Source organism: Maniola hyperantus, chromosome 2 (assembly GCF_902806685.2).
Source record: "Maniola hyperantus chromosome 2, iAphHyp1.2, whole genome shotgun sequence".
NCBI classification, from domain to species: Eukaryota; Metazoa; Arthropoda; class Insecta; order Lepidoptera; family Nymphalidae; genus Maniola; species Maniola hyperantus.
The window spans coordinates 6,151,523-6,159,340 of NC_048537.1; the positions used below are offsets into that span (position 1 = coordinate 6,151,523).

The 7,818-nt window shown below is 35.0% G+C and overlaps 1 long non-coding RNA gene across 1 annotated transcript; it reads right to left on the bottom strand.

Moving 5' to 3' along the window:
* Nucleotides 1-764: 764 nt before the first annotated feature.
* Nucleotides 765-2,229, bottom strand: LOC138403217 (uncharacterized). Its single transcript, XR_011237499.1, has 2 exons — nt 1,558-2,229; nt 765-965 (listed from the first exon to the last, which is right to left on the bottom strand). It is a non-coding gene; the product is annotated as an uncharacterized lncRNA (long non-coding RNA).
* Between the last annotated feature and the right edge of the window lie 5,589 nt (nt 2,230-7,818).

The following is a 7,818-nucleotide window of genomic DNA, read 5'->3' on the forward strand; positions in this document are numbered from 1 at the left end:
ACCTTATTCTGAGAGGTGACCCGTGCTCAGTAGTAGTGACCCGGCGATGGATTGATAATGATGATGATGATGATGATGTACTGACTTAGCTACCTGCCTTTAGGTCACAAGAAGTATATAGGGTACTTCTAGTACCTAAAGTGATCCTATAATGGTTCCTTTTGAGGTATGGAACCCATAGTTAGAAGAGAAATAACGTCAAAAAATAATTTGATTTCTTTTATCTTTTCTAGATCTATTTTATTGAAAACTAGCTGACTAAAGTTTTCTACACACATACCTATAATTCTAAAAATTAATACAGAAATCTATAGACTCAACCTTTATTTAGTTTGAAATCTATAGATCTCTGACTTTGCATAGACTTAAGATACTGATAAAAGAGACAGAGTTATATCATTGGCATAAATCTGTCTCGTTTTAACCGAAACTTAAGTCAGAGCAAAGTCAAAGTATGCTCTCTACACATATATGCTTAAAGTATTATGTTTTAACTATGTCTAGTCTGAGCTAATTCAAAGTATAGGTACTCTATAGATTTTAGCCAAAGAATATGCAAACCTCAAAAAATGTTTTTATAATTGTTATGGCGAAGTCTGCATTGAAATTGATATAAATAGGGACTGAAAACGAATTTTGAACTATTTATACCTATAGATTATAAATTTCATTTTCAGGTAGTAGTAGTACAACTTAGTCATACTACAGCTGCTCAGTATGATGGAGGCAAGAATTTCCTAACAAAAGCAAGAAAACTTCAATCAGATGATTAACAATTACTTTTATTAAATAAAATAATAAAATATAAACATATGTTTCATTCTGTACTGTACATAATTAATATTTATTTCAATAACATTTAAATAAAAATTAAGTTTAGGAAACAACTGTTCATTTTTGGTAGATGAGTGGACGGAACATCTTTTTAACTCGCAGACTCCATATACTTGGTTTCATGAAATGGGCTGAAATAAAAATTATCAACGTTGAAAGTTTGTTATGATGATGTGTTGAAAGGTTTAATGTATGCTACACTTCTATTTTTTGCTATGCATACTAGCTGTTTACTATGCAATTAAGCATCACTTTCTTTAACGGTGAACCAAACCATTGTGAGGAAACCTAAATGCCTGAGAGTTCTCAAAGGTGTGTGAAATCTGTCAATCTGCACTCGGCCAGAGTGGTGGACTATGGCCAAACTTCCTGTTTTGAGAGAAGACCCCTGCTCAGTAGTCAGCCGGCAATGAGTTGATCGTGTGATGATACTAACTGTTGCCTGTAATTATTATTTTTATATAGGTATGCTACACTTCCATTTTTTGCTATATTATAATATGTACTAGCTGTTTAATAAGCAATTAAGTATCACTTTCTTTAACCATGAAGGAAAACATTGTGAGGAAACCTACATGCCTGAGAGTTCTCCATAGTGTTCTCCAAGGTGTGTGAAGTCTGTCAATCTGCACTTGGACAGAGTGGTGTACTATGGCCATACTCTTCTCATTTTGAGAGGTGAGCTGGCAATGAGTTGATCATTATGATGATACCAGCTGTTACCTGTTATTATTATTATTATACACGTAGGTATATACATTCAATCTTGATCTTGTAGGTACTTTCATGCCTTAAATCACATTACCGCCTTAGTTTGTTGAATTCATAGCAGAATTCATGGATACCTCGTTCCACGTCCTTGCACGCCAGATTTGTAAGTATACCGCCAAGTTTCAGAACTTCCTCGCTGTATATTCCTTTACCTGTATATTCAATGTACTCTGTGGCAGTCAGTTATTTAGAATGATTGCTTTTCATCTGTTTGCATTGATTTCCTTATTAGCAAGAGTTTGACAATTAGGTACCTCGGTGATTTCGAGGTAAGGTAGGTAGGTAAGATTCCAAGCAAAATTCTTTGCTTTTATCTATTTTATGCACATAACCACTATTTTCACAAAGTTTTGTAACAAAAACTAAGATTCTTTAACCACAAAACATAAAGAAATTAGGTTAGAAATTATATTTGCAACAAAAATAATAGATCAGTTTTTTAACTGGTTTTACGGCTCTGGGTTCTAGCACTTTTGATCAAAGACTTAAGCCTACTTCACACGATAAAATGAACAAAACTTCAATTTTCGACACTTTTATTGTGATTCGACCTAATTAAATCAAGTAAAGTTATTATTTTTGTATTTCAAGTAACATCGTTCGATATTTTTCGCAAAAAATAGTTTTAAGATTAAAGGGGAAAATCAAACACAACAATCTAGTTATTACTAGTATTTTTGCTACATATAGCTATTTTACTATGTAGATCATTGGTATAGAATAGTAGAATATAATATCGCTGATGTAGATACAAGTGCCTAATGAAGTAATATTACTTAATACAGTTAAGGTTTTCGTTATTAATATTTTATTTTTAAATTTTAAAACCTTTGCAAATACTACTTAGTTTATTTATCTAGAACGAAAGTAACGTTGTAACTCTCGTCTCTCTCGAGTATTCATCAACAAACAATTTGTTCAAAAAATACAACAGTATAAATAACGAAAAGCTTGAATTAATAGAGACCTGAGCTTTTAATATAAATATTTACACAAAGTTTGCATGCAATTTAGCAATGTACATTTTCATTATGTAAATCTTATTAGATCAATACATTGCTTTATTAGGTAAACATTTTGCTTTTTTGGCTTATTCGTATTTTTCAGTCATGATATCGTATATCGTGATATCTAAGGTGATATCGTAATTTAAATATATCATTTATGTAATTTGACACCCTTGGTTGCATAATATAATAACGTTCTAAAATAGCAATGCAGAATATTAGCTATAAATATTATATATCAAATCCGGTCAACAGTTAGGTACTGCGTGATGCGCGAACAAACAGACAAGCGAACAAAAATTTAATAACTGTCGTTCAAGCGATGATAAAGCTTCTTCCGACAAATATTTTCTAAATATACTTAATATACCTACGAAAATCGCCTGGTTACAGTTTTATTATGAATAGCTGATGATTTGAGTCTCCTCTGTCCGATAGCCTAGACATAGTCTCTGATAAGTTTAGTCTTACATGATGTCCTAACGACCTTTTGTCCTAACAAAGGAAATTGAAAGAACACGATATTGTAATTAAAATCAGACTCGTTAGTCTCGCCCGTTCTAGCTTTCCACGTATACCCAAACGAGCCCCCCCCCCCCAAGTCCTCCCTCCTTAGGCAGGTGGAGGGAACTCAATTATCAACAATTACTCAACAACGCGACGCCGACCCAAAAGTTTGCTCGTCTATTTTGCAATTAATTTTATCGACGGCGAACGTTGAATACCGGTCGCCGGTAGAACTTGTGATTCTAGGTAACTAATCTTTTAACTTTTAGACATGAAAAAACCGGCCAATTGCGAGTCAGGCTTGCGCAACGAGGGTTCCGTACTACAGTCTTATTTTTTCGACATGGGAGTAACTACATTGTACGCCTGCTAGCATGCTAATGCAGTGTTCAGCGCTGTTCTGCTGCGTTCAGTGCTGCTATTCCGCCACGTACAGCGCTGTACGTAGACTGTCCTCGACGACAAGTTGCCGTGGCCGTCCCCGGCGCGGCGGGGTGATTACGTAGGTATCTGGCGACAGGCTTGCGATAGGCGTAAATCTCGCGATCATTGCTGTCAAACGTCCGGCTAGAGAGAGACAGCAATAGCCACAAAGCAAAATAAGAAGAAGAAGAAGAGAGACGGCAAATCAACTGTCGCATTGCTACTGCTGTCGCGTTGCTGTCGCTACTGCAACGCAATCACCCCGCGGATTGCAAGCTATCGCTGTATCAAATTTCATCAAAATCGGTTAAACGGATGGACTCGAAAAGCTAGCAGACATACAGATAGACACATTTTTGCATTAATAATATTATATCTACTCGTCGTGTCCTATAACTTCCATAATTCCATCCAGGATATAATATTGTTAGTGCGAATGTAAATCTTAGAACTACACTTGATTCCACCTGGCTTACTGTTTGGAATTGTGTCGAGGCTTTGTAGTGTATTGCTAATAATTGGTCAATTAGGTTTATCTGTTTCGACAAGTTTATATACAGCTAACAAACGACTGGAACTATTGGTGGTCGTTGACAAAATAACACTAATTGAAACAGAGTTGCATGACAAACATTTCAATTTGCCTCGTAAACACGAAGCGTATAAAGCGAGTTTTAAAACGGCATACAAATGAAAAATTATTCTACCCCGCAAATCCCTAACTAAATAAAACTTTGCACTTCAATAAAAATAATTCATTTTAGTTAAGTAACAGATTTTTATTGAAATACTTATGATAGGTATAGATTATTGTAACTATGTAGACTTAGAGAGTAGAGTGAGGGACCGGCAACCAACAAGTTATCTTTCATGCAAATTGAAAGGGTTTGTTAAGGCAGAATATCATGAGAGGTTGGTTTGTGATGGTACGGCCAGATGTATGGATGTATGGATGTGGTACGGATGTCACATTTTAATCATTCTCAGACTTAGGTATAATCATAAGTTATTTATTGCAAACTAGCTGCCCTGGCGAACTTCGTACCGCCAAACAGTCGATTCTTTTTCAGGATATTTTTTTTATTTTTTCTCTCCGTAAGAACCATCCTCGTGCTTCAAGGAATATTATAAAAAAAGAATTAGCGAAATCGGTTCAGCGGTTCTCGAGTTTGCGATGATTAGTGATTCATTTGAATATTATAGAAACAATACACATTTTATAATAGATGGTGCAACAGTTTTTGGTTACAACTTGTATGGTAACGCTTAACATAACAGTGCCGATACTGGCGTATCTTTCAATGGACTTAATTTTCTATTCAAATTAGGCTCAGCGTATACGGGCCACTCGCCACAGCCACGCGTGGATAACCTAAAGAGGATTCTAAGCAAGACATGTCGCGCGACTCCTTATTGGTCGGTTCTCTCATTTTATTCCTAGGTACGGCAAGAGGCTGGTAACAGCATATTATGTGTATATATTATGTATAATGTAATCTGCAACTTTGCTAAAAACGTCTAAACTTTTATTATTTCACTTAAACTAATGCGAACTACATTTTTCGTAAAACTGCATTAATCGCAAATTTTCTTTGTTTCAGAACCAATTGAAGCAGCAAATCAATATTGAATTAGCGTGTATCAGCTTGGCCGAGCGCCAGGCGCCTGCATATTGTTGCGTCAACTTTTAGCCACCTCAGCGCCCCGAGGCAGGCTGCAGCCTTCGTGAGGCAAACTACAACAATATGTTACAATTAAATGGGTTCAGTGACACCTTCTGAGGCATTTCACATCACAATGATTTCAGCATAAACGTGCAAAAAAAATATAAGTGAAAAAATTATTGTGGAAAAATTATCCCGCTTATGAAGAACTTATTATACATGTTCCACTTATTAGCAAAGAGAATAGTTAGTGAATAGGAGGAAGGTGACGATACTTGTAACAGAAGAGTGTCTAAGCACTGTTTTATATTGTTATATATTTTTTTATGAACTAAAGAATCACATTTCTGTGTAGAATTTAAGAAGTTTTAAAATTGTAATTTGTAAGCATATGTTTGTAGAAATAAATTGAATTGAATTCAATCAAAAATATGCAAAATTCAAAGTCGCTCAGCGAGCTATGGAGAGGGCTATTTTGATGGTGATTACATAAAACAATACCGCCACTGTGCAAACACACAGCGCAAAGTTTAAACTAATGGATTTAGAAGCTCGAAATTTTGTAGACCATAAAAAAGGTTATTGCGAAATTCCAACAAAAACCTAAATCCACGCAGATGAAATCGCACTAGTTAATAACAGATACATGACGTATATTATGCAGCATAAAGCTAGTAATAGACACTTAAGTACAAGGTTCCATGGATGTATCGAAAAATCAAAAGAGAGTTTTCATTCTATTTTGAATAATAAGGCCAAGTATCTATATAAAACACATAAAATGTTTCTACCCGTGTCCGTTATAGACTTTGAAACCCCAAACCAGTTTCGTTAGAAATGCAATAATGCGAAGAAAAAAATATTTAGACCAATAAACGCGTAGGGTGCGTTTGGAACCCTCGTAGCTTTAGTTTATGTCCGCGTAAAAATTATCAACACTAATAATCATCTTACAAATGCAACAACCGACTATCAGAAAGTGTAATTTATTACCTATTTTGAATAAACCATTTGATTTGGTTTAAAAAAATCAGTAGGCCAATATTTTTTAGCATAGTAGCGCACGCGAGATATCCGCTAGCGGATTATAAAGATTAAATTAGATAGAGCTATAAAAACGACCTTCCAATCTTTTATCATCCTCGTATGTATGGCTAACATTGGTTTAGTTAGATGGGAAGCCCTCTTTTGTCTGGTTTGTGTTGACCCATTGTTTGAAAATAAATATCCCTAATGCGTACAAATGATTGATCGGGCTCAATATTGGCCTATTTATTACACCACAACGTTGAATATTAGGATGAAAGAAAAAAATGCTGAAGCTATCTGGCTATTGTAAAACATTTGTTGCATCATGTTTCAAACTAAATCCGAAATATAAGATAATACAATTTTATATACATAATTCTAAAGAAAACATTAGGTACTAGCTTACATACTATTACGTTCGATATGACAAAGGAGAACTATACTTTTTTTAAAGCAATAGATGTACAGATGACGAATACACTCACGCTTCCCAATTTTATTTTTCTCAACATTCAGTGAGCAAAAATAAAAATCTTATTTTGATAAAAAATGTCAGACTTCTCTTTTCAGCGTATTATCCCTAGTAGGTATGTAGTACAACTCATATTGCGGATTCTAAATTAAGACTTTTAATTTCCCTTGAGCCGTAGCGAGGCGAGTTGAATCAGGAATTTGCTGTTGTGTATTGTTATAGAGTAAGTACCTAGGGTCATTTGGCCGGTTTGGCGACCACAGCCTGTTCCCGACCATTTTTCAGAAAACAACCAAAAATAGTTGTAATAATAACGCAGCGATCGTTCATTTTGCTGCAAGAGCATGCTCTGTCCATCTCTTTCCCTCAAGTAAAATTTGGCTGACCCAGTATTTGTTAGTGTCTCTCAGTGAGTTGACGAATCTGAGACGGAGCGCATGTGTCGATTTTGGAGCAAAAAGTTAATAAAAAATTAGTGAGGAGGCAAACTTCAACAGTAAGTAAAACATGTTTTTAGTAAAGTTTGTGCATACTTATTGCACTTGAGGTGTTAGAGTATGATTGAAATATATCTTTGAGTCCATATTTGATTCAAAAAATGGTTTATTTAATATAAATAAAGGGTGGTCGCCAATGGGCTGACTAAAACTTAGCTTCCTTCCGTTTACGAACACATGGTCGTAAAAGAGCGGTTTTCATCGAATCTTATTTCAGCTTTTCTAACATGCAGCTTTATATGGGTGTAAATGTTATTGTTTCTTGGCATCCTAATAAACATGCTTTATTTAGATGTCAGATTGCGACCAGCAAAATATAGATAAAACCTAGAAATCTAAATGTATTAAGATAGCTAAATACAAAGTGGTCGGGAACGGATCATCTGTCGACCACCAATTTTATTACATACAAAAGTCTCAGTTTTTTGCGGGCGTATACAGACTAGTTAACGACCACGTAGTTATTTTCATTAGTTTGACTACATTTTGGTGGTCGTATACAGACTAGTTAACGACCACGTAGTTATTTTCATTAGTTTGACTACATTTTGGTGGTCGTATACAGACTAGTTAACGACCACGTAGTTATTTTCATTAGTTTGACTACATTTTGG